Source organism: Eptatretus burgeri, chromosome 18 (genome assembly GCF_056783735.1).
Source record: "Eptatretus burgeri isolate ZD-2024b chromosome 18, Ebu_testis_v1, whole genome shotgun sequence".
Classification (NCBI taxonomy): Eukaryota; Metazoa; Chordata; class Myxini; order Myxiniformes; family Myxinidae; genus Eptatretus; species Eptatretus burgeri.
Window position 1 is genome coordinate 17,879,408 of NC_140978.1, and position 27,862 is coordinate 17,907,269.

Here is a 27,862-nt window from a genome sequence, read left to right on the forward strand (position 1 = left end):
CACATCACGGCCAGATTCCAAAGGGTAAAACATCAATAAATTAGGTCAAACGGGTTGATAATTTTTGAAACAGACCGAGGAATGGGTAGACATTGTCAAACTATTACACTAGCGATGAACATCTAATATCAATATTGATTACTTTCTGCTTATGCTAAATATTTACTTTAAGGAATTAACTTTGCTATATTAAGCATGTTTAACCCACAAGATTTGCACAAAGGGTGGAGGAGCTCCTTGTTAGCCAACGGCCATCCATATCTAATGCAAACTGTGTCTGCAGACGTCCTCCTGCAGTTGGGTTACTTTTGATTCGGAGGTTAGTTGCAAGATTTGCATTCTGGCCATTGTAACACCCTTCATTCCGCAAAACATACGAAAAGCATTAAAAATCTGAAAACTCACTCCGTGGAGTACCTCCTGTGCAGCTGCCCTTCGCAGGACAGCTCACAGGATGACGGGATTGTGGCAAAGCCTTCAGGACCCCCAATAATTTATGATCGGAGGGAAAACATGGGGTAACATTCTGAGGTCAGATTGTGGTAGTGTGTGTCGGGGTGGTGCTGTCGTCCACCAGATGGCAGTTTCCTTGGGTTAACCTGAGGCGGTCCCTTCGGGTGGGTGCCTGGAATGTCTTATCCCGAAGAGAGGATGATCACCTGTCTCTGTTATCATCTGAGCAAAAGCGTTTGAACATCGGTATTGCAACACTCTCTGAGGTTCGGAGACCAGATAGTGGCGAGATCATCACGGGTGGTTATGCCTCCTATTGGTCTAGTCGCTCTGATGGTTACCATGCCCAAGGAGTTGCTGTAGCTGTGTCCAAAAAGCTGACTCCAATGATAATTGAGGTAAGACTGGCCAACAGGCGTATTATGAGACTTAGGATTCATCGCTCCTTGGGCGTCGATTCCCTGGTTTCTCGAAATGCTCTGACTGAGGTGAGTGCTGCTCACCTCAGTGAGAGTTGATGATCGCTGGAGGATGATCCAGAACTGCAGGGTCTACCGGCGTGCTCGGTTCCTCAATACCCACCACAGGCTTGTGGTAGCAACTCTGAAGTTGCAGCTTAAATCTGGGAGAATTGTACCACCCAGCATAGTCTGGAAGTTGGCTGGTGGAAATGCTGTACTCGTGTCATTGCATGCAATTCTGTGCTCTGCCTGGAACACAGGCATCATCCCAGTTGACTGGAAGAGGGGTCTTGCTGTCCCTCTCTAGAAAGGGAAGGGTGATCACCAGGACTGCAACAACTACCGAGGGGTGACGCTGCACTCAGTGCCGTGCAAGGTCTTTGCTCGGATAATTCTTGATAGGGTTTGCCACCATCTGCTTCAGCACCAGCATCCAGAGCAGTCAGGCGTTACACCAAATAGGTCAACAATTGACTGTACCCTTGCCCTGTGATCCACACCGAATGCCAACGAGATTTTCAGCAGGGGCTGCTTGCAGCCTATGTTGATCTCTGCAAAGCATTTGATTCAGTGAATCAGGATGCCCTCTGGAGGATTCTTGGTCTTTTTGGGGTGCCATCAAAACTGATCAATCTGATGTCTGAACAAAACTGAACATCTCACTAACCCCACAGTGAGATGTGGTGATACCATCTCCGACTTATTTCCAGTTGTTACTGGAATTTGCTAGGGGTGTGTAGGGCCCCAACACTTTTCAGCGCTTCGACTGGATTCTGGGGAGGATGTCGGAGAGATTAAGCCATGGTGCATCGTTTGGAATGTCAAGATCTCTGACCTTGATTTCACAGATTATGCAGTCATCTTTGCAGAGACTCTGGATATCCTTTTGGGGGCCCTCGAGGTGCTTAATGAGGCATGGGACCTGCTGGGATCATGAGTTTCCTGAGTCAAAACTAAGACCCAGGATTTCAATGACATATTGGATGCTGCTCTCTTGTCTGTACCTGTTTGTGTTGAGGATGTTGAGATCACAGAGAGATTCACCAACCTTGACAGTGATATTCATGTCTCTATTGACTTCTGGCTGTGAACCTTCGGCGCATGTAGCCCAATAAAAATGCAAATGGCCCTCATGGTCCACCAAATAAATGACACTTGGCCCATGTGGCTTTGACACAATGGCTCTTGTGACCTTTAGCAGGGTTTTCGGCATTAATGGCTCACAGCAAAAAGTGATGCAGTGGGTGGGTGGCAATGGCACAGTAGGTGGAATGGCATCACCCAGCAGATGGCATGGTTGGCACTGACAAACAGGTGGCATGGCAAATCTAGAAGGCAGTGATTGCTAACAGGCAGTTGAGTGGCATGGGAGATGAAACTAGCCAGCAGCAGATGTCATTGTCAGGATGGCAGAAATGTGCAATGGCAGCAGGTAGGATGGCTGGCTTCAGCCCTAACCTATTCCAATATCACATTCCCCACTAAACCCTCTTATCCTAATATGCGACTCCTGACCCTTTAAATCCTTCCAAACTAAGCCATCACTACCGGGCCCACTAATCCCATTTAAACTAAACCATCTCCTCAGAGGTAAATCCAGGCACATACAGTTGCAATAAATGATGAGGTGGCATGCCGCCCCACAAAATTCACCAGCAGAGAAGCCCAATGGGGGTGTACATCCCACTTATACTAACAATTTCAATGGGTCCACGCAAAGTCCAATTACCCGACTGTTTATCTCAGCAGCTGCAGACATCCAAAATGGTACAAAGAGGGAGTATCCCTACTCTAACCTCACATTTCGCAAAACACATTTCTCATTTATCATTAACCCCACCCCTCAATGTGGTTCCAAGCAGCTAAGATACCTGCGTGTTGGTGCTCCAACAGTTTTGACCTCACCCATAAATTATCTCTCTGTGCTCCTACATAATACTAGGGCTGGGCAGTGTGGCTCCCTTTTGCAGGCTACCTCTGAATGTGGAATCCTATGCCATGAGGGGTAACCCTTCCCCCCCCCCATCCTCAGCTATTCTACTTAATGGCAAGTCCTAGAGGGAGGGTTTCCTGGCTTCCCCCATGAGTATCCTCACTGTCATTTGGCATGCGAGTTCTTCTCCCAGGGAACTTGGCCAACTCCGTAGCATCACTGGGCTCTTTGGTCCGCCTGGAGTCCTGTGCACACCCAGTACCAGGATTCCCTTTTGCCAATTTCCTACACCCAATGAGACACTCTTCTAGCCCACAACTGAACTTTTTCACCTTTGCAAATTAAGAACTTTACTTCTCTCAGCATCAACGCCAGAACAGCATCTCATTCCTTAACATCTGAATCCCCTCTATGTGACGTCACTAAAGGTGGGGATTCATCCTTACAAGGGGGTGCACCTTATTTCTACACACACACCGTCCTCATACCAGTCACTTCATCTCAATCCCTAAAATATTTGGCCATATGCCTCCTTCACCTCATGTCACCTCTTCACTCAATCCCCTCTCATTCCAAACTCTGTCAGGATGGAGAGAGGAAGGCAGAGGAAAGCAAATCGAGAAATGTCTCCCAAATCGAGAAAAATATATCCCATCGTCAATTTAAAATGTTACAAATAATCCCTCTAACTCTAAACGTCCCCGTCAACCTGCTTATATGGTCTTCCGCCTTCTATTTATCCCGTGCTGGGCCCCAAGGAACCCCATGGAGAACCAGCAATTATGGCTGCCATACCTTACGCTCGTGCCGTGAGACTTCCCCAAAATCTGCGCAGGACCCTTCGCGAAGATCCTGCAGCCACGGTGGCCAAGTCCACTTGTGCCATGTGTGCTGCAAGGTCATTCATGAATGCCGCACAAGCACAGCCTGCTGCATCCTCTGCTCGGGATTCCCACGGAGCTCCTCCCTGTGCATCCCAGAACTCCCATTCCTGTGCCAATGTTCATGGGGAACACCGCATGAATTTACCTCATTACATCTACCCACTCCCTTCCTGAAGGGCTCAAGGGGGATTCATCCCCTCCCCCAATTTACGTGTTGGCCCCTGCATTTCTCCAAGCCTAATTGGGGGCCATGAAACACCCCCAAACAGTAGTGTTTCATCTTAATCCCCTGGGTTCCCCATAAAACCCAGAGGGGAGCTTTAAATCAAAACCTAACTAAACTCAAAGGGCCTGCATGCATGTATACTCCGTGTGGCACCCCGTTGGTCACCCGGACCCAGAGTCGTCTCGTTATCCCTGGGGAAGCCGCCTTATCCCAGCACTACACCATCTGTCTCAAATGATTGCTTCCTCATCTGCCTTCCTTGTTCGTCCACCACGTCCATACTAAGGGGTCATTCACCAGCGCCACATTCACTCCGCTCACCTCATGTGCACTCTCACACGTGCATAAGCACCCGCCCACATGCTTGCCCCCACCCCCCCCCAAACCCATGCCAACCTGCACAAGCCATGTGGCTTCAACCTCATGGCATGGCAGTGAGGAGCATGGCTCGCATCCCAGCCATTCTGTTTCGACCTGCGTCATGACGTCGGGCATAGGTTCGGACAGCTCACGTGGGGGACCCATAGACCACACACACTCAGGCACGTACACCTTTCTGTGGAGAGTTGCCCACCCAGACCTCTGTTAATTTGGCCCCCTTCTCCCTGTTAACACCATTTCTCTGTGTGCCCACATACCTGTTTGCAGCAATGGCCAGCTACACCCTGCGATCGTGCCTCAACGCTGACTCTTCCTGTTTGGCTACCTGCATCTGGGTCACCCATGGGGCCCTGTGCATCTCACTTTATTTCCTGCACATGTCCTTAAAATCATTATTTTATTAGAAGTGAAGTATATACTTAAACACTGTGCAAGATATCGTGTTCTCTGAACTCTCCAGTTTTGTTCTATACCAGACAGACATTTTTGCTTTTTATTGTGCACTAACTTTAATTTGGCTGCTTTCCTCGATCATGGATGTTTTGTCATCTCAAGAATGAATCGTTCACAACCACATCCAGCACTCAGCCATTATCGATCATGATCACAACCTTCATTCAGTTGCTATTTTATTCGTTTACACATTCGAAGTGTTACATCACAACATGGTCAACAAGCCTAGGGCTCCACAAGGTACTGGAACCACTGAGTCGGTGTCAGTTTAATAATTTAATACATGATGTCTTCGTTAGTTTTCAGACGTTTATCACCACCTGGAGTCAAAATCTCAAGAAATGCCTTTTTACTGGATCATAAAATGTGTGGAAGGCTAGAGTGGTCGTTTGGTGGTTGGGGTGGTTATTACTCCACCTACGCAAAACAAAAAGTGGGGTGAAGCAATTAGTTGATTTCTGTTCGTCTGTCTATGTGTCTACTCATGCCAGTTTATGATAGAAGAACAATTTAATTTCAATTGAATGTTATATTTTGAACAAGAATCGTTCCATGAAATCAGAAAACAAACCTGTAGTTTAGCACTACTTTGACTGAATTTGTCCTGACCGAGCATGCGCAGAGCGGAGTGAGAATATTGTTTTTTTTATTCTGTCTGTCTGGCGGTCAAACAAAATTGAAAATCATTCCAAACAGGTAACTTACTGTTTAAGGACATCATAATAGACACAAACAACATGCACGAAGAACTAATGTAACATGTTAAATAAGGCGGTGTTCAAGACGCTGCATAAATGGCGGTAAATTTCCAGGAAAAAAAAAATCAAAATTTCTACAACCTATAAAATCCTAATTTCATTTCAATTGAATTATATACTTGAACACTGCAGAACACATATTGGGTTTTTGGCACTTTCAAAACCCTCCTGTCAGCAACAGTACTTGGACAAAATATTACATCATTTTACATCATCTCGACCAATCAAATTTTCTGCTCACAGAGATCCCGCCCCATGTCCTCGTTTCTCAAGACCGTGTGGGGGTAAAGGTGTTCTACAAAGTCGTTTTCCATGTAAATGACTTGACGAATAAACTGGACTTGACTACAGGATATTGCAAACACTCAAAAAGCTCTTCTGCTGCTTGACCGGAGCAAAATGTTTTCATAATCAGGGAAACAATCCTGAAGTGTGAGTAGTCAAAAAATAAAAAATAAAAAGTGGGTGGGAAAACAAAAACAACAATCAAAAGGTTATTGGTTCACGAGCGCCAGCCAGAGTGACCAGTATATTCGTTATGTCTGTGTGTCTGTTGGGTAGTCGATCTTGTCGAAAAAAAAAAATTTTTCAAAAAAAAAAAAAAAACTGGAAAGTTGTTCTACCCTTATTATCACTTTTTCCGTCGATATGTTTGTCTCTCTGTTCGGTCCAGTGCTCCGTTAATACAATGGCGATTTCGATGAAACTTGGTTGGTAGGTTCATACCATGACCAAGTTGTGTGCAAATGAGAACCGTTGCTATGGACCAATCCATTGCCTAGCAACGGGACTTTGAAATTTTTTGAAATTTTTGAAAAATCATAAAAAAATTATTTTTTCGAAAATCAAAAATCTGGCCACGAGCGACTGTGGGCAGTACATTCAGCCATGTTGTTAAAAATTTCCAGCTGGATCCAATGAAAACTGTCGGAGAAGATAGACTTTGAATGAACCCTGGTCAAAAACAATAAAAAAAAGAAGTGCATTATATCTCAGAGACCATGAGTCAGATATACATGAAACTGGTATTGTAAGTTCATGGTATGTCCAAGTTATGTGTGAGAAAGAACCCTTGCTATGGACCCCTCCGTTGCCTAGCAACGGCCGAAAAACCTCTAAATGTGGGGGTATTTTCACGAAAAAACAATCTGCAGCATTAACCCTTGAAGCTGGAATCATGAATTTTCTTGTGCTGAATCCTCAGGTCATTCCCCATCGAAGGGGCCCATCGCGACTACCCATGTCTGCCTCTTGGCTTGTCTGTGTGTCTGTCTGTCCAGAGCATAACTCCGTGGACTTTGATCCGATCTTGATGAAACTTGGTTATGTGTTCGATAGCAATGTCTAGTTGTGTTTTCCTGGATGAGGGCATGGCTACGCCCATTGTGGACGGAGCCACGCCCAAAAAAGCCATTTTTAGGAGGTAGTCCGATTAAAAAATCTATCTTCTCTGAGAGAATTGACTGAATGGAATGGGTTCTTCGGTATTTGAATAGCAAAATGAATTATCTAAAATTTGTCGTTGTCCGATTTTTCATTTTCGTCCCAAGGTCAAGGTCAAAAACTTAGAAAATTGCGAATTTTGACATAAAAATCATACGACCGCCGAAACTTTGAGAGCTCGGATAACAATATTTTTTATGCATACTCTTGAGGTCATTCCCCACCTAAAGTCTGGAAACCATTTTGCTCTATCTCGAACACCTTGCCCATGGTGCCCCCTTCCAGTCTGTTTTTACGGTGATTTCATCAAAGTATGGATAATCCGAGGAGTGCGAAATGCCATATAGCCTATATGACATTATATTTTCCTGGAATGTACCAAAAGGTCATAATCCTTGACCTTTAAAGGCCACAAAGGTCAAATTTTCAAAGTTGTGGGAATCGAACCAGGTTTTCGACATTCTTCGAGGAACTAACTCCATTAAGCTATAGCACGTATCCTGTTTCCTTATTTTAATGTCCACAACATTGTTTTGTGAACTTTAAAGGTTATGCAAAGGTCAAATTTTGAAAGTTGTTGAACGAAACCGGGTTTTCGAGATTTTGCAGCTAATCACCCATCACCCACCACATCATGTCGATCATTTATATAACTTGGTCAAACATTATCACATCGTCTTATCCTTGAATTCTGAAACAATCTACATCGTCAAATACCGCTCGTGAACCATTGTCGTCTTCAGACTTGTACTCATTGTTTTCCAAACGTCGAATGCATCAATAAAAAAAACCTCAAGAGTTATTGGAGGAGTGGACAAAAACAGAAAGGTAGCTCACGGCCACAAGACAAAGCAAGAACAGGCAGATTTGGCTCAACTAGCACCCGTTCAATCTCCCGCTGTTGGGTATATTCACAGCTGCCACCGATCATACTTATCACATTACGTGCGCTGCGGTGTTGCTGTGGTCACCGAGCGTGCTGCCGCGGATTAATCTCGACGCGTCGGGAGCTCACCGTCACGTGGTCAGCGCGGCGCGCGCGCGCGCATTATGCGCGGTTACCATGGCGTTCTACTCCAGGTTTATTTTTATTTATTTTTTTTGATGAATATATTTGTGGGATTGCAAAACGCATTAACTGTTTCGATTGAAAGCTATATCACCGTGAAAGTGCTGACAAAAGGAGCGAAAAACTGTGAAAGTCTTATGATGTCGTGACTGGCGGAGCAGAATATAACAAAAGCTTTCCTCAGGAGCTTTCCTTCGTGTAATTTATGATTGCTCGTTATTTACGGGTATAATTTCGAATTGTGAAAACGAATTCATTTAGAACTCAATCGCTTCACGGTTTGTGGATGACATATCAGCCTGTGCGGTTCGCATTCTGTTTTGCTTCTTATTTTTATTTTTTTTTAAAGAGTAAAATTTTGCTTATAAATGAACACACAGTGGACACGAATTTATACACCGCCTCGTTATTCGAAATGCTTCTCTGTTCGTGCGGTGCCAGTGCAACGTGAACAAACGAGTCTAAATATGAAAGTATAGGACAAGACTTTTCCAAAAGATGATTGTAGTTATAAAGGAGTTCGGTAACGTATCCAGGTGCAGGTAATCGGACCTGCGAATTACCTGAACGTAACGAGATCTCACTAATCGCACAGACTGAGGATCACCACTTCGGATTTCGAGCAATAACGCTGAGCCGCCAAAGCACGTCGAACGGATTCATTGAGAGGATTTTATATAATACCTAATGCCGTGTAGTACAAACATAACGATATGATATAAGATTACCGCGCTGTGATAATGTTATGTTGTACACCGATTCGGAATCGCGTTTGGGGGATATCTATTTATGACGTCACCTCATTGCAGGGAGCTCCACAGATGTCTTTTGTCGACAACAAGCGCAAATATTCGGACTCGTGGTCTGCGCATCTCACAGTCAGGGCCGGCCCGAGAACACGTGACACTGCAGGCAAGGGACGTCTTTGGTGCCTCTCCATTTGTTCGACATTTTGATTGTCAATACCTGATTTATCGGGGATATATTGAGGGCAGGCAATGGCGAGAGGAGGGGGTAAGGAATGATATGAGGGGTCAGCAGTGAAGAGCGGTACCGAGGGCAGGCGTTGGTGAGGGTGCAGCGAGGGCAGGCAGAGGATGTAGCGAGGGCATACATGAGGAGAATTTGTGAGAAGAAGAATGTCAGGAGTAAGTGTGGTTACCCCGGTTGGTCTTTTTAAAAGCGGGAAGTAGCAAAAGCATCACGTCCAGTGAACAACAACAGGACACAGCTCAATAAAATATGACAGGAGTGAGAATTGTGGATGTGGCTGGGCTATCTGAGAAAGTTAGAATATCCTTCTCCATGTTTGACGTTGTTACATCATACAAACCCTGCAGAATTCTTCGCAGGCAGTTAGTTAATATTAAGGACAATATCCGGAAGGATAAGAAACATGACTTGGTGTGTGGCATCAGATGTGGAGACCCATCAGGCTCTGAGACCGACATCATAGGAGAAACTTGGCAAACCCTTAAAACCCCATATTGTCATCCAGCTTATGAAGATGCTTTGAAGTGTGTTGTATATACACACTTGAACTTGCATGGTCACAACTTTGATAACAGTCAAGTGGTCATCTTAGACTGAAAAATTTGTTTGCTGGTGGTGTAATGGAAGGATGAGAGGAGGAGCTGAATCACAATCTCCCAACAAAAGGGGTGGTTTGCAATTTCATTTGTCACATACATGGGACAGGGTCTATAAACATCTCTTCCATGCCATCCACAACCATCACATGACACTCAGATTAGTCCACAGACCCACTCACCCTACTACCGCAGATGAACATGGCGATTCTTAACAAGCAGATGAAACCCACTGGAGATAGCGAGCTGTGGCGTTGAACCTGGTGCAAAGCTCCATTAGTCAAGGAGGACAAATGACGCGAAAGATAGTGCTACGAATTTGGTTTAACTCCAGTGAACTCACGCCGTGAACTTCAGTGAACTTCTGTTTAGTTCCATTGAAACAGAACTTCAGTGAACTTCTGTTTAACTCCAGTGAAACTCAAGTCCGTGAATCATTCCCTTGACGGTGCAAAATGGCGAGCTGCCAGGCAAGAAGTAAGACAAGGGTCTAAATGGTGAGCTTCCAGGCAAGAAATAAGACAATGGTATAAAATGGCAAGCTGCCAAGCAAGAAGTAAGACGAGGGTGTAAAATGGCAAGATACCAAGCAAGAAGTAAGACAAGGGTCTAAATGGCGTGCTTCCAGGCAAGAAATAAGACAAGGGTATAAAATGGCGAGATGCCAGGCAAGAAGTAAGATGAGGGTGTAAAATGGCAAGATACCAAACAAGAAGTAAGGCGTAGATGTAAAATGGCGTGCTGCCAGAAGAAAAAGCCGAGTCACCCTCCCCGTTTCAAGCCTTCTTTCCTTTCCTCCTCCAGTGGGAGGTCTCTGTGCAGACAAATAAGACAGACAGACAAACAAATGGACAGACAAACAAACAGACCCAAATGCAATACCCTCTCCTTTGGCGAGGATAAAAATAGCCTTTATAGCCAAATCACTTGTTCATTGTCGAGTCCAAATATCAACTTCCGAGCTCAAAAGGTGCCTGAGATATTGCCCAGATGAGAACATAAATAATAATTAAGTAATGAATTAATTGATTAATCAAAAAACAAAAAATAGGATTTTTGCCAAAGAATATCTTCACTTTTGTCCCCAAATTTCAGCTTCCTAGGTCAAAGGATGCCTAATAAATCTCCCGGACAAACAAGAAAGAAAGAAAGAAAACGGAGTAAAAACTGAGTACTCCCTTCCTTTGACGCCCAGCGATGACGTCATGCATCACCTGGATGTGGAATTGGGAAGGAGCGGTGTACAAAAAACAACCAAGAAAACAAACACATGAAAAATCATTCGTGGAGTGACACTTGGCGAAACGGAACGGCAATCGGTGGAGCGCTTACCTCCGCCAGGCTGAACAGTTTACTTTTTTGTATCCCACTGAGAGTTCGGATCTGATTCCTGACCTAAACCAGAATCAAATGGTTTGTTCTTGTCATCGAACCATCTCATCCACCTAGTTTTGTCATAACGCATCCATAAGTCTTTGAGTTCCAGTATCATGTTATAGCGAACGTAGTGAGCTTCATACTCAACGCGTGCACATGGGAGAATAGGAAACAACAACAACAACACAATACCCTGGCAATTTGGAATCCGTGTCACGACTGTGACCATTTTGCTTCCGGTTTTTGTCATGGGGGAATGATGCATGCCGGGAGATCATGATCGGAAGTGTTTATTTATTTATTCAATTATTTTTTTTCCCCAAAGTTAATTTTATACATCCGAAAGTGATTTTTTTTTCATGACAGGAAGTGTTTATTTTGTATTTAACATTACCGGGAGTGATTTTGAAACTCTTTCTGGAACTTTTAATTTCTTTTATTCTTGACCAGAAGTGATTGTTTATTTATTCAATTATTTTTTCCCCAAAGTTAATTTTAATAAAGATATCTCCTGCATCATCAAAAAATATTTTTTTATCGTGATTTACATTATTTGTTCGCTGATCCCGAATCCAGGCCGAAGTAACCGGAAATTGCGCCAAAATCATCAGTTGTGCAGCACTTACACGAACCATGGTATAGTTGGTAATTATACAGTTGTGAACAAGTTTTAGGTAAAGTCAGACGCGAATGTAAGAAGAATTCTACGTTCGCTTCTCGGCTTTGCCTATTCCATATTATATAGATTTTGGCCCCATCTCTCAATGGTGAAGCATCACTTAGAAATTAAATAATTCTTGTGTCTGGATCCGGATTTGGGTCTTCTCCAAAATTAATCATTGCTGTCCTTACCCGGTGACATACATAAACAAAAAAAATTCAGAATGATTGCTTGAAAACTGTGGCCAAAAATCGTGTGACAGACAGACAGATGCTGCAGACCAACATACTTGGCAAATTTTTTTTTGCCAAGTATCAAACAGAATAAAAGCAGTACTCCCTTCCTTCGGCGCTCGGCAATGACATCATTCATCACCAGGATATGGAATTGGGAAGGAGCGGTGTCAAAAATGTACTGACAGGATAGCCAAGAGCTCAAGACTAGACCTTAGAGGAATGCATGATCTCTGAACTGAATAAACTAAACTCTGAACTGTCTCGACCAAGCTATAAAGTGTCATCCTGGTGTTACCTACCTATCTCAGATGGATGTTAAACTGGGTGTCTCGTCTGTTTGGCTGAGTGAACGTTAAAGATTTCAGGATATCTTTCGCATAGAATCAGTTGTCATTGTTGTCACCTTGACTAAATTCCAAATTTCTGTCACCTTCAGTAGAATATTAGGCCTGGCTAGCAGGTGTAGCAGACTTGGATGAAAATTGTCACCACCAACCCCTCCCTCCAGCAACCACACAAAAGGTGGACATAATTCGGCTATTTAAAAAGTGAAGATGATGAAGAAGAAGATTCTCAATTAATGAGGTCAATCTTTTTTCCTTTTCGTAACCTCGTTTAGAAATCGATAACTGTTAAGATAAAGTTCATTTATGTTGCACACGAATTTTAAATATTTTTTTATGTCATGATCAAATAACATTCCCATTCAACTGATGTTTATCCGAACAAGCAAAAACTGTCAGTTAGCAGAAAAGAATTCAACAACAGAGCTTTAACTAGAGGGGGAGCACTCAGTAGAGTGCAAAACCTCTGCCGCCAATACTGCTGGGTCACTTAAGTGAACCTGATATCCTATTCATTGTAGGTCAAAACAGATCAGACTCCACTGAACTACGATTGAATAAACTAAACTAGATCGACGCGCATGTAGAAATGACAAACAAACAAAAAAAAAAATCGAAATTTTTTTGAAAAAAAGTTGCAGAATTTCTGGGTTTTTTTCTCTAACAAATTTCTTTGGGGGGGGGTGGAAATCACTTAAAACATGTAGAAATGCAAAAAAAAAAAAATCAAATATTTTTCAAATAAAATCGAAATTTTTTTGAAAAAAAAGTTTAAAAATTTTCGAAGTTTTTTTTTTTGGACAAAGTCCAAAATCTAATGGCATGATCCTTGGACCATACATAATCCCCCCACCAAGTTTCGTCGAAATCCGTCCAGGAGTTTTTCCGTAATACTGTTCACAAACAAACAAACAAACAGGGGTGAAAACAGTAACCTCCATCCATCTTCGATGGCGGAGGCTAATTAGTTATTGACCTAAACTATTTATTTGTTAGCATGACAAATCAAATACATACATACACCTTGAGATGGCAAAGTTGGCTGTCATTGGGGGGGGGGTGGGGGAGACTATATATCTCAGACAGCAATGCATAAGGTCAAAATGCCTAAATAGCTGTGGACATGGCTGATTTCATTCAATGTAAAAAAAATAAAGCAGAGGGTTTTGTCTGGGAAAGGAATCCAGCAGTAATTGTAAATATGTCGTTTAAACAATCAGTACAAATGCAAGGAAGTAATAAAATCCAAATAGAGTACTTTTCAGGATTTGATGTCAGGGGCTAATATTTGGTTTTAATGAATTGCTATTAACATTATATGGATGCCTGTATGACCATATCTATGTTTAACACACAAGAATGGTCACCATACTAAAGGAATACTTTATACCTCGTACAAGCAATAATTCACACAGTGATGGCAGCACAGTTTAATGAGGGTGTAATTAGTCTCGCCCAAAGGGAGAAGCTTTTGTAATTGGTCTGTGTTGTCAGTGAGTGTGCGAGTCTGTGCGCAAATCTACATTAATGTAGATCGATAATTCTCATATCTAGCATAATCTATATAACACAGGGAAACTCTGTAGGTTTTTTTACGCAATTAAATTGGAACAAAGTTGTCTAATTTAAGCCTAATAAGTGAAGAAGTCACAAATTATATTTGGCATCTACATCCACAGCAAAATGTATTTCAAGATACCGTTTGGAGTATTTCTCTCGGTCCTTGCAGCACACCTTGGACCATGGAATCACCTGGCATCCCTCGACAGCCTCAACCACATTTTGAGCTGGGAAGTAAAGCCCTTGGTTTGAGTTGCACTGCAAGGCTTACAGGCTCTACTTGTGTAATCAGATGGCTTTTGGCACAGTTCGACAAAGTTGTCAAACATAATTATAACATTTTTAGGTGTAATTCAACCACAATTTGATTTTATATATTTTATCAATGTAACATATCAATGCAGAATAAAGTACTATTTTAACAGTTAACTTTTATGAGATACAAACCAATACCATCGTATTTTTCATGATCTATATAATAATATGCTTGTCAGTCCATCCGTCACTGATCACGAAAGTTCTTCATCTCGCGAGATTGTGAAATAAACGTTGTCATCATTATTTCATTTTAATGCCAATAGTGTGTGTGTGTGTGTGTGTGTGTGTGTGTGTGTGTGTGTGTGTGTGTGTGTGTGTGTGTGTGTGTGTGTGTGTGTGTGTGTGTGTGTGTGTGTGTGTGTGTGAGGTCCGTCTAAAGAGTAATGGGACTGAGCCTGCTGCATGCTCCACTTATACAACTTGAATGAACGGGTTGCGTCACAGTCTTTCGCAATATTCCAGCAATATATATGATTGGTGATGGTTGACTGCGCTCATTGTGTGATCTTTTTTACTGGTCATGCTTTGCACGTTGTCTGTTCTGAGTCGTCGCGCTATGAGTCGTGAGCAGAGAGCCAATCTGAAGTTTCTTGCCATTCTTGACAAAACACCTTCCAAATCCTTCGCAATGCTGCAGCAAGTCTATGGGGAAGAAACAATGTCATGTACACGTGTATTTGAATGGCACAAGAGGTTCAAAGAGGGACGGGAGGAGGTTGAAGATGATCCACAGTCTGCTAGACCTTCAACGAGCAGAACGGCTGACAACATCGAGCATGTGAAGCAGATGGTGCGTGCAGATTGTCGACTCATGGTGCAGATGATTACTGCGTAACTTTCCATCAACAAGGACACTGTCTGGAGCATCATCACTGAAAATCTCGAAATGCGCAAGGTGTGCGTAAACACTAAACATGGTCCCAAAGCTGTTGTCCGAGGACCAGAAAAAGCAAAGAGTGACTGTCTGTCAAGACATTATCGAGCACCTCGAAAACGATCCAGATCTGCTTGAGAGAGCCATGACTGGCAATGAATCGTGGATATTCGAATACGATCCCGAGACCAAATGGCAGAGTTGTCATTGGAAAAGTCCGGCATCACTAAGTCCAAAGAAAGCAAGGATGTCGAAGTCGAAGGTCAAGGTGATGCTCATTGTGTTTTTGACATCAAGGGCATCATCCACTTCAAGTTTCTACCACAGGGTCAAACAGTGAATCAATACGTGTAGAAAGAGATCCTCCAGTGCCTCATGAGATCAATCCGGGACAAGATGAGGGATTTGTGGGAGAACAACGCCTGGGTGCTCCACCATGACAACGCCCCTGCTCACAATGCCCTGGGCATCCGAAAGTTTCTGGTGGAGAGGAACGTGCCAACTCTGGAGCAACCCCCGTATTCGCCAGACTTGGCCCCTTGTGATTTATTCCTATTCCCCAAGCTCAAGGGGGTGATCAAGGGGACCCGATTTCCTGATGTGGAGGCCATCAAAAGGGCTGTGATGACGGAGCTCCGGAGGATTCCAGAAGAAGCCTTCTGGGGGTGCATCGAAGCATAGAAGAGGATGGACAAGTGTGTGACACTGGAGAGAAACTATTTTGAAGGGGACAAGCTGTGATTTCAATATATTTTTTGGAATAAAATGTCTGTGAAGCAAGTCCCGTTACTTTTAAGACAGACCATATATATATATATATATATATATATATATATATATATATATATATATATATATATATATATATATATATATATATATATATATATATATATATATATATATATATATATATATATATATATATATATATATATATGCAGCCTGGTGTTGGCGCAGTGGTTAGGGCAGCGGCTTGGGATCCAAAAGATCCTGAGTTCAAGCCCCGTTGGGCCACTGAATTAATACACCAGGGGGTTGACTCAGCCTGTCATCCTTCCGAGGTCGGCGAAATGAGTACTAGTGTACTGGGCCGGTGTATACCCCGGTTAAAATAGGTGTACCATATCCCTGTGTCGTAAGAGGCGACCAGGGTTGCGTCAGGAAGGGCATCCGGCGTAAAACATGTGCCAAATCACTATGCGGATCATACGGATAATCCGCTGTGGCGACCCCTAACGGGAGCAGCCGAAAGAAGAACAAGATATATGTATGTATGAGCAGCCGAAAGAAGAACAAGATATATGTATATATATATATATATATATATATATATATATATATATATATATATATATATATATATATATATATATATATATATATATATATATTAATATGTATATACTTATTTTTTTTTATTACCTCCGCCACTGAAGGTGAAGGAGGTTATGTTTTCACCCCTTTCTGTCTTTGTTTGTTTGTGTGCAGGATATCACAAAAAGTTCTGGACGGATCCGGGTAAGATTTCGTGGACAGGTTCAGTATGTGACAAGGACAAACTGTTTAAATTTTGGTGATGATCCGGATCCGACAACTTGAATTTTTTACATGATACTTCATTGAGAGATGGGGCCAAAAAGGATATATAGCATGATATCTCAAAAAGTTGTGGACGGATTCAGAAGAAACTCGGTGGAGATATTGGGTGTGTGATAAGGAAGAAATTATTCAATTTTCGTGAAGATCCAGATCTGGATCTGATGATTTTTAAGTGATTCTTCACCATTGTGAGATTGGGCTAAACCACTAAAAACATGATATCTCAAAAGGTTGTGGGCGGATTTGCATGAAACTTGGTGGACAGGTTGGGTGTGTGATCACAACAAATTGATTAGATTTTGGTGAAGGCAGAATCCAGATCCGACTACTAGAATTTTTAAAGTGATTCTTCACCATTGAGAGATAGGACTCAAAAACGATATAAAGCATGATATTTCAAAAATGTATTGGGCCTGATATGTTCTCGTTGATCAGGCATTACATGGTGGAGGCCCCACCGAGTGCCCTTTGAGTTTTTAATGTCGTGAACAAACTTTAGTACATCACGGGTTGTGAAGATGGTGGTCGTTTTATTGGAATTGTATGTGTAGTTTTGAAGAAGAAAGCAAATACATAATTTGGGGGGCAACCCCCGTAAAAACCCATTCAGCCAGATTTGTTGAATGTCATGAACAAACTTTGCTACATCGTGGGTGATGAAGGTTGTCGTGAAGTTTCATCGTGATTGTGTGTATCGTTTGAGACGAAAGCAAATACCTCTTCGGGGAGGCAACGCACCCCCCCCCCCCACCCCTCTCTGTCAACTCCCTTGGTAGACCCCTTCAGCCCTGCTTTTTTTTTAATGCCATCACGGGTGATGAAGATTATGGCCAAATTTCATTGACAATGTATGTGCAGTATCTGAGAAGAAGTTGTAAGTATTTGTGGACAGACGGACGGATGACACGCCATTCCATAAGCTCCCTGGAACGACTTTACAGGTGAGCTAAAAACCATCCCTGGGAATATTATTACAAACTAACTACATTTGGAGGCTATCCAGGGCTCAGCAATGACCCTGAAGAGAGCCCTCGTCACAAAACTTTGAGCAAAAAACTTCACAGCTTGGTCCATGAATCGTGACCCCTTATTGAAATGAAGGTGGATACTTTGAGCCCACCCTGGGAGGACTCCATTCCACATTCTGAAACACCATATGCATGCACACACACACACACACACACACACACACACACACACACACACACACACACACACACACACATACACACACACACACACACACACACCTCTGATCGGTATCTATTTAACCTCCCGATACCCACCACCACACGTGGAGATCACACACACACACACACACACACACACACACACACACACACACGGCCTTTTATTAGTATAGATGAATCGGGTGTACTTTAGAAAGCCTGTGCCAATTAAGTGATCTGCGATAGTGATACAGGTATGAAAGCGATCCCGGTTTGAAAGCGATAACGGTATGAAAGCGATCTCCATATTAAAGCTTCAGCGGTGTGAAAGCGGCAGCGGTATTAAAGTGATAATGGTATGAAAGTGATATTGATATGAAAGTGATAATGGTATGAAAGTTATATTGATATTAAAGTGATAATGGTATGAAAGTTATATTGATATTAAAGTGATAATGCTATGAAAGTGATATTGATATTAAAGTGATAATGGTATGAAAGTTATATTGATATTAAAGTGATAATGATATGAAAGTTATATTGATATTAAAGTGATAATGCTTTGAAAGTGACATTGGTATGAAAGTGATATTGATATGAAAGTGATAACGATATGAAAGTGATATTGATATTAAAGTGATAATGGTATGAAAGTGATAACGATATGAAAGTTATATTGATATTAAAGTGATAATGGTATGAAAGTTATATTGATATTAAAGTGATAATGGTATGAAAGTTATATTGATATTAAAGTGATAATGGTATGAAAGTGATACCGATATGAAAGTGATAATGCTATCAAAGTGATAATGCTATCAAAGTGATATTGATATTAAAGTGATAATGGTATGAAGGTAATATTGATATTAAAGTGATAATGCTTTGAAAGTGATATTGATATGAAAGTGATCATGGCATGAAAGCGATAACATTATGAAAGCGATGTTGGTATGAAATTGCTGCCCATATGAAAGTGATACCGGTATGAAAGTGATAATGGTATGAAAGCAATGCTGGTATGAAAGCGATAATGGTATGATCATACCTGTACATTGTTCCATGAAGGTCATACCTGTACGGCGATAGTAATGGATTTCGATTATCGACCTGTGCTGTTACTGATACTGATCTCGCTTTAAAACAAAAAAATAAACAAAATAAAAGAAGTTAGTTGTAAAATAATCTTTTTCGTTGTCATCATGGGGGAAAAACAAAAGCCCTTTTGGGAATACTTTGAAAAATGACTGTGTCAATGATGTGCACGTCATACTGTGTATGGATACGCAATGGACCATCGAACCATTGCTTATTTGTGGAACCTGCATTAATATATATATATATATATATATATATATATATATATATATATATATATATATATATATATATATACATATATAAACATACATATATATATATATATATATATATATATATATATATATATTGAAATATTGATATACCGGTACGATCCCACAAACATATCGATATGGAAAAAAATCGATATCGATGGAGTAAAGTGTGCAAACTGGACTTCCCAAGATTCCAATATTTAACATTCTCAGATAAAGATCATTGGATGGGTGGAAGGAATTTTGGTTGAAGGCATGGAGAAAGGTTGTGCTGTATGAACCAGAGGATGGTTGACAGAACAATCGCTTTGGTGAGAGACAGGTTTGCAAAATGTGGCTAGTGAAGAAGAAGAGGAAGAATAGACTGTGATAAAGAAGAATGTGTGGGGTGTTGATGGCAGAGAAATAATGGAAGTGAAGCATTTAAATGTGTTTTCAAAAGCTTTGAAAGGAAGAAGGAAGAAGTGTTTTCTTCAATGACGACGTTGAGGAAATGATAGAGGAAAGGAGATATGTACAGGAAGTGCAAGTACAAGGCAGAAGAAGATTGTCTTTTGGAGTGAATGTTTTTGGGGGTTTTCTTTCTTCTTTTTTTTGAAGCGAGGGGGAAGAGGATGACAATGGAAAGGCAAAAATGACAATTTTTGGGGAAAATAAAGAATAACAGCACAAAACAGCCTCGAAACTGTGACAATTTAGCTCCGGGCTAGCAAGTAGGCCTCGGCAACATGGAAAAACGAATTCAACCATATCAACAATAAAGTACGATTTATCACAGAAAAATTTCGATGAAAATACAAATATCACACAGGGATGAAAATATAAGAGAAAAACACGACTGATTCAGTTTGGAAAACTTAACTTTGATTGAGGTGAAAGGAACAGCTGTACATCCGACCTACATGTGGAATAATCCCGAACACTTCATTTATGGTGCCGATCCCATCTACCACGTTGACTTTTCCATTATCTTTGGAAAATAATGTCCTCATAATGCATGCAAAACTACACTTGTATCTCTCTCAATGTCTTTGTCCTATATGTTATATATGTTGATTGTTGAAACTGCTCCACAATCCTTGGATCTTGGTTAATAAAATTGCTGAGGTGTGAGTATTTCAAAATGCCAGAGAAACAGTCTAACTGCTGTGTAGTAGTAGCATTAGATGATTACTATTGGGTTTTGTTTGCTTAAATCATTGCAATTGGTAAGTATCTCACTTGCACGACTGCGTTACAAATGGAAAATGCAGATGCACTAAAAGACCATTTGTTACATAAACCTGTCTCCATGCTGACTACAATCTATGCACACAACACAGCCTGCATTTTGGCAAGACTCACCAACCTTCAAAACACATTACTATACCTTCCTTGGAATAATTATCAGAACTACAACATGTGATTAATGGCCACCTCTCATAAATCATGGAAGGTCGTAAGGAAATATTCAGCTCGAGAAAATGAGGAATAAATCTTTTGTATTTCTGTGTACATTTTAACTGCAGCTTTGGGAAGATGATGAATAATTCATGTTTAAATACAAATGTTGAGAATTTTTTGTTCTCTCCTTGTTTTAGAGGCCATTTAAATTAAAAGGACAAAAGTATTGACCAAACTTTTTGGGGTTGTTTCATACATTCCCCTTCCCACATCCACTACCTTCCCATTCCTCCCTTATCTTCTGTCCTTTTGTTTCCTCGTTTGCAATGTGTGTATGGCTGTTAACACAAAATAAAAGTTGTTGTTTTTTTTGTCTGACAAGTCGGTGCAGTGGTAGTGCCTGGGTAGCATTAGTCGCACTGCCTTGAATTTTTTTTCTTTGGACTTTCTAGTCTGGTTTCAATTCCAGTTGATTCCCGAATTGGTGCTTCACAAGCACTGCATTGCATCACAAGGTGCGCCGTCCCTCAAGTGGATGATAATTTGTGTCTCCCATCTGCTAGTATTAGCTGGTGGACGTTAAATATCCCACCATGTCTTTCATGAAGAGTAGGCAAGTTATCACTGGCACCCTGGAAAACTGCAAATTCTGGCCACCTTCGGTCAAGAGTCAAGCCTGTCTCGTCCGTTCTTGAAAGAATTGGGCCAATAATTCTCTCTGGTCAACCCCACAAGAAAGAAAGAATTATTGGGGCTGTTAAAGAAGTTTGTCGCAGAGGATTTTATTATACTTTTTTATTTTCAAAGATTGTTCATTTCCTGAGTGTCATGATCAATAGTTATATGAGATCCTCCGTGCTATGAGGATGGAGGTCATGAAACGATGGGAGATTGAATGGACCAATGAGACTAAAATTACCTTGAAGAAGATTGTGAAACACAGTAAAAAGAAAGGTATATAAAATAGAGAAGAAACAATAGATAAATATGTGATAACAGCACAGAGGGAAAAAAATCAACAAAACGCTATGAATGATTCAACAATGCCTGCAACCTGAAGCTGCAAAGATAGTTGCGGCTAGCCTGGACTTGAAAATAATTATTCTGAGCACATCTTCAGATTCATGGAAATCTGTTTGGGAGAAAATTAGTTTTCAGTCAGTCTGGCATGAAGTTCTTATTGTTGTTCTCATTTCCAAGTGAGTTGTGCGTCCATCTCATAATAATTATTGAATGCCTCTGGAAGGAGTACACTCAACCTCACTATGAAGAAAGTGATGTGACTATAAAGTTGTGAATCACACTACTCTTTTGGTAACAAGGGCAATTGTATATTATGGAAATCAAAATGGGGGAGGTTTTGACCTTCTCTGATGCACCCCATCTACCTTTCATTTACTCCTATCCCCCAACCTCATCTTAATTTTTAAAAATGCCTCTCCTGCCCACAATCCTCTCTTTTTGTCTCTTTCTCATTTTCTTTCCACAATTTATGCCTTCCTCATGGATGTGTAGATTACACATAGTTAACCCTTTGCTTTTTCCTCTTGTGAATGCATGTTGGTCCGAGATTCCATTTCAAATTCAGTGCGCTGGTTGCATCATTACTGAGGTGCAGCTGTGCCATCGATTCAGTATCTGCATTTGTGCAAAAAGAACTTAGAATTTGGCAAGAGTACTGTCAAAAATTTATCTACTCTTTTCATAAGGGGCAGTGAGATCTTCAAAATTCACCAGCAAATGCTAACTCATGGAACATAACTTGACATTAATCCATAAAAAAACGCACATATTCAAAGGACCACGATGGTCATTTATAGATGGATAAGACTATTCCATCAGAGTTTGACACAGATTAGAAAACACCACAAAGTAGAGCATGCCAAACTCTGAGCTATCAAGTGAAGTCTATAACTGAAGCTGTTCTTGTACAAATAAAAACTTTGCGAGAAAGAACAGTTCAAGTTTGGAAAGCTAATCACACTTAGCACTGTAAGTTATTTTTTGTGAAGTAGTTGGAACTAACTTTACAGCTGTCACTGAAATATTTAGGGCTGTATGTAACTTTAATGCAGAAAAGCATCTAGGAACTTCAAAGTAATGTTAAAAGGAACTTCAAAGTAATGTCAAATCTCGAGAGATCCTGCGTGATCTTTCACTGAAATAAATAATTGGTTAATCTGTAATAATAAATGTCGTGTGTGTGTGTGTGTGTGTGTGTGTGTGTGTGTGTGTGTGTGTGTGTGTGTGTGTGTGTGTGTGTGTGTGTGTCTGTCCTCCATAACACCAAAACCATGAAACCTATCAGCCCAAAACTCTACACACTTCCTAAGGAAACTCCAAGGGAGTGCATGAATGAAAATGGGTATTAGGGAAAATTTAAACACCTCTTGTGAAGATAATTAATGGATTTCCTTCATGACAGGGTCAGTTAAACTTCACCTTGCAGAGGTCTTCGCCACCATTTTGATTTGACCTACTAAACTTGCCTTGTCTTGGAAACACAATCTACTCTCATGAACTAATTAAAGTATATAATCAAAATATGATTGTGGATTTGAGGCTCTGACTTGGTGGACTAAATATATGTCTAAATCTGGAGTGAAAGCTGAAAATGGTAAGAATTGCCAATTCTTATAACTAAGTAGATTTATTTTAGCAAAGCATTAAACTTAACTTTTTCTCTGGTTTGGACGAATATATTGAGTGAAGAAAAGACGAAGGAATGTACAGAAAGTAGAACTTCATTGAGTGCAGCAAAAAAATAACCAGTGGGATTGCTGTGCTCTACAAGCTGCTTTTGCATGCCATGGCGATGCAGTCCACAGGGGGTCCTTTTTTTGACAATTACATACGCAGTTTTCATTTTCACCTTTTTGTGCGATCTGCTTTCATTATAAAACATTAATATAAATATATTGAGTTCCTGAAATATATTAATAGCTGGCAGTTGCTGCAAGCACAAAGTACGGAGACTGCACACATGGACGTGGTGCAAATAGGTAGATTAGGATTTGTAAAGGGACTCTCCACAAGGGTGTGGTGCGTGCAATAATTTATGCAAAAAATTAATTTTTTGGGGGCGGTTGTTTACTTTATGCAAAATAATAATTTATGCAAACTTTTGGTGGTGGAGGTAATAATTTATGCAAAAAGTAAATTATATTGTATAAAAGTACATAAAAGCCAATGATAGAAAATTCAGGCATTACCGCAATCCTCACGCTGAACCTCATGCTGAACCAGTAATATGTGCCCTAATTGCATTTTGTGATCACCTTGTTGTTACAGCCCAACTGCATGACTCAATTCAACCTCTGAATTCCACCAGGTCTAAACTAAGACTTTTTCGTGAATAATTTATCCAAAATTTTGGACAATGGATTACGGCATATAACTGGGCTGATTGAACTCTACCGATAATCCTGATGAAATGGTAGAAATTTTACATAGTACCCTTATGATGTAATACAAATGATGCTCTCATGAGATGGTGATAAAGCAGAAACCAAGGGACATGGCACGGTTCAACGATAATCTCTGCAGTTTAATAGTACAATGGGACTCTACACGTGATAGTGGTGATTTTGATCATCAATGAAGAAACATCGTCCAGAGTAATATCAAAAAAGCTAACTCAGGTTACTTTCAGAACAAAGTAGAACACCTTAAAAGATCAGAGCCTGGAAAATGGCACAGCCAGATTAGATTATTCACCAGAATGAAGAAGCAGTCCTATAACCTTGCTTTTGCTGAACAACCTTCTTGTCAGCTGGCAAATGATCTTAACATGCATTTTTCCCGCATCTGTACTACATTACCTCCGCTGGACCCAGAAACTCTTATGGCGTATCTTCCAGCGTCTGCGTCTCCACCGACAATCCAGCAGCATGAGGTATATTTTTTTCATCTTAGACGTCTCAACACATCCAAGGCACCACCAGCCATTGATGTACATACTCCTCTGTGTTTGCACTGGAAATCTCAGGCCCTGTTACAAAGATATTTAACAAATGCATGCAGAATGTTTACTTTCCTGCTAAATGGAAGTGTGCCTCAGCATGTGCGATTTCTAAGACTCTTCATGTTACTGAATTTGATCAGATTCACCCAATCTCAATGATGCTTGTTTTAGCTGGGGTGTTTGAAAGTTTTCTTGCTGACTGCCTGATGGTCGATTTTAAACCTCACATTGATCCTGCACAGTATGGAAGCATGAAAGGAAGCTCTATCAACCACTATTTTGTCCACATGTTAGATGTTATACATGGAAATTTTGACCAACGAGGTCATTATGCAAACATTTGCACTGTCGACTTCACTGAGGCCTTCGACCTTGTCAACCACTCCAAGGTCATCAAAAAGCTCATTCAGCTTGGGGTTGATGCTTCCACTCTACCAACAGTGTGTAGTTTCCTTTCTGATAATTCCCAAGTGGTTCGTTATCAAGGGCAGACATCGAACCCCCTGAGTCTCTTGTGTGGAGTTCCACAAGGGACTAAACTAGGACCGATTTTGTTGCTTGTTCTGGTAAATGATGCAGCTATAATAACAGGGTACCATTGGAAATATGTGGATGACTTGAGCATGGTCTAAATGTAACACAGAACTCAACAAAATTCGATGCAAGCCCATGTTGATGCACTTGGTGATTGGTGTTGCCTTAATGATGTTTGGCTGAAGCTGGAGAAATGTAAGATCATGCAAATATCTTAACACCTTAAAAGATCAGAGCCTGGAAAATGGTCATTGATAATATTCCTTTGCAAAGAGTTCAGTCGTTCACTCTCCTTGGTGTTGTAATCAAATTAAATCTGAAGTGGAATAGTCAGGTCCAGTGATATGATATCTCATGCTGCACGATGACTCTACATTCTTTGTACTTTGAAGAAATTTGGTGTGAGTGCCCCTGATCTTGTTGAAATATACTGTACAAAGTGTTCATCCGCCCTTTGCTGGAGTGTGGTGTTCCCGTATGGGGTTCTGGCATCACAAGGGGCTCAGAGTGATAAGATTGAACGACTCCAGAAGTGTGTGCTCCGTTTTATTGTGTTCCCATCTATTCAGCCCTAAGCACAACTTACTCATTTTGATGTACAACTGTTGAGTGAACACAGTAATGAGCTTCCCTTGCGTTTTCTACTTTTTCTTCTAAAGGCTGATCGTCATCGTGGCATTCTTCCTTCCACCCGTCAATCTGTGTCTAGATATAATATTCAACTCAGAAATGCTCAATATCTTGACCTACCTCAATGCAAGACTCAAAGGTACGAAAAGTTGACAATTCCTCTTTTGAGAGAAATACTTAATTTTGCTATGTATGTGTATATATAAATTACTTGTACAATATTTGTTTAAATGGTGTTTTAATTATTAACCCTGTGATCTCTGTGCTTTTATATTTGTTTTAACACGATTTTTCTTGCTTTTCTGTGGTCAACCTTGTATCTATCAGTCCTCTAACTGTCTTAACCAAGGATGGTTTATTTAATGAACCGAAATGAAATGAAAAATGCAAGTTTTGAAACTGCCATTGATACATACGAGAGTATTCAAAATGTTCTACAAATGCGATACTCACAATAGTTCAAGAAATACAACACCTTTTTATTATGCTTTGTCGGAATATCTATAACTGGTATAACTGGCAGACATATTAAGATCGGGTGAAGGGATTGAATGGCATTTGTTGTAATGGGAGGGTCATATATCTCGAACAAAAACAATCCCATGCCAATTGGGCTTAAAGCACCATTATGTGGAATGTCCTTTACTTTGGATTGCGTTGAAGGGAACAAAAGTTTGCAGTAAATTTAGAAAGTAAATTTAGATGCCTAAAGCAGAATTGTAATAATTTTTAACGAGAATGGTATTCGGTGGAGCACATACCTCTGCCAGTTGGACAGTTTCTGTTTTGTATCCCACTGATTGCTGGATCTGGATCCGAACCATTGGTACTTGTCACACACCAAAATCTAATCAGCTTGTTCTTGTCACCCACCCAACTCATCCACCAAGTTTTTTTTATAATCTGTCCACAACTTTTTGAAATATGCTATACAGTACAGTCTATCGTTTTGGCCTCATCTCTCAATGGTGAAGAATCAGTTGAAAATTTTAAAATTCCAGTGTCCGGATCCGGATCTTCACCAAAATCGAATCATTCGTCCTTGTCACAAACCCAACCTTTCCACCAAATTTCAGCTAAATCCGCCATTAACTTTGTGAGTTATCCTACTCACAGACAGACAGTGGGAGAAAACCTAACCTGCGTCCACCAACGATGGTAAAAGTAATTATGCCGACATAGTTTGGTGACGAATCATGAAGTGGTGAGGGAGAAGATAGGAAATGGTACAGACAGATATTATTTATAAAAATTTCTAAATGTATTTTTTTATTCAAATATTTGCCTCATTTTTTTTTTTCGTATAACTTGGACTACCATGAGTATCCTCTTTGCAGAACGTTTTGAACTCCCCCACATATCTGTTACTAGCAGAAGTTACCAGGCTAACGTCGACTCTTTGTGTGTCAGGCAGTCTGTAACCTCGACTCCATCTGATGCGTAATGGTTATCTCAATGGGTTGTTTATTGTAATTAAAGTGTCGCTGCGAAGAGGCTCGTATTATTTTATGAGCTGCTGTTGCAGCGAGATTATGTGAGCAGGCTTGCTTTTCCATGAAATCCCGCATTCACACCACTTGCTGCGCATTATGAGTGCCTTGCACGCTGCAAGCACGTGCCCGTGGCCTGAATACATAGGGCATGAACAACAGCACTCAGGGTGGGTGAATCACTGCTCCACTGATTTTTTTTAAATTATTCTTCAACTGGATTATTAGAAACCATGATAAGGAAAAGAAAAACCATCCTTTGATCTTTGTCCCTCAAATTAAATCTGGACAAGCATAAGAAAGGAAAGGGCACCTGATCTCAATGAGAATAGATTTAAATTTGCAGCATCAATACTGCTGTTTAAAATACCATCAGATAATAGGAATAAGATGTCTGGTTTGATCTAAAATTTAATTGGAGGCTCAATATTCATGGAATCTCATAGAACTGTCATAAAGTTAAAGACGAGAAAGGGTTCAAAATCTTCAATGGCAACAATTGATCTTGAGCAGGTGGGACAATGAGCTTAAGGTCCAAAGTATAATCTATATAAACGCCCAGAGTATAATCCCTTTTTTTGATTAACGTCTCACGAGTCCAAAATAAAAGAAATTACAACTTCTCACTTCCCATTACTCACACCACACTGCAAGATAATTTCAGCTGCATGCATTCCAAATCCAAACAGCTCACAAGTTCAAACAATACTAATTG

At 40.8% G+C, this 27,862-nt stretch overlaps 1 protein-coding gene and 1 long non-coding RNA gene across 6 annotated transcripts in view; one reads left to right on the top strand and one right to left on the bottom strand.

The window, feature by feature from the left end:
* LOC147008658 (uncharacterized) overlaps positions 1-7,991 on the bottom strand; it is a 140,705-nt gene extending 132,714 nt beyond the window's left edge. For 3 of the 4 annotated variants that reach the window (XR_015053157.1, XR_015053156.1, XM_085863555.1), the window contains exon 1: positions 7,938-7,991. The gene's annotated coding sequence lies outside the window, so the exon portion shown is untranslated. The remainder of the gene's footprint in view (positions 1-7,937) is intronic. The other variant, XR_015053158.1, reaches the window with a different exon arrangement.
* The window catches only part of LOC147008659 (uncharacterized), a 31,443-nt gene continuing 11,424 nt past the window's right edge, over positions 7,844-27,862 (top strand). Inside the window, exons 1-3 of one of the 2 annotated variants that reach the window (XR_015053159.1) lie at positions 7,844-8,072; positions 16,512-16,541; positions 25,687-25,796. This is a non-coding gene — a long non-coding RNA (uncharacterized LOC147008659). The remainder of the gene's footprint in view (positions 8,073-16,511; positions 16,542-25,686; positions 25,797-27,862) is intronic. The other variant, XR_015053160.1, reaches the window with a different exon arrangement.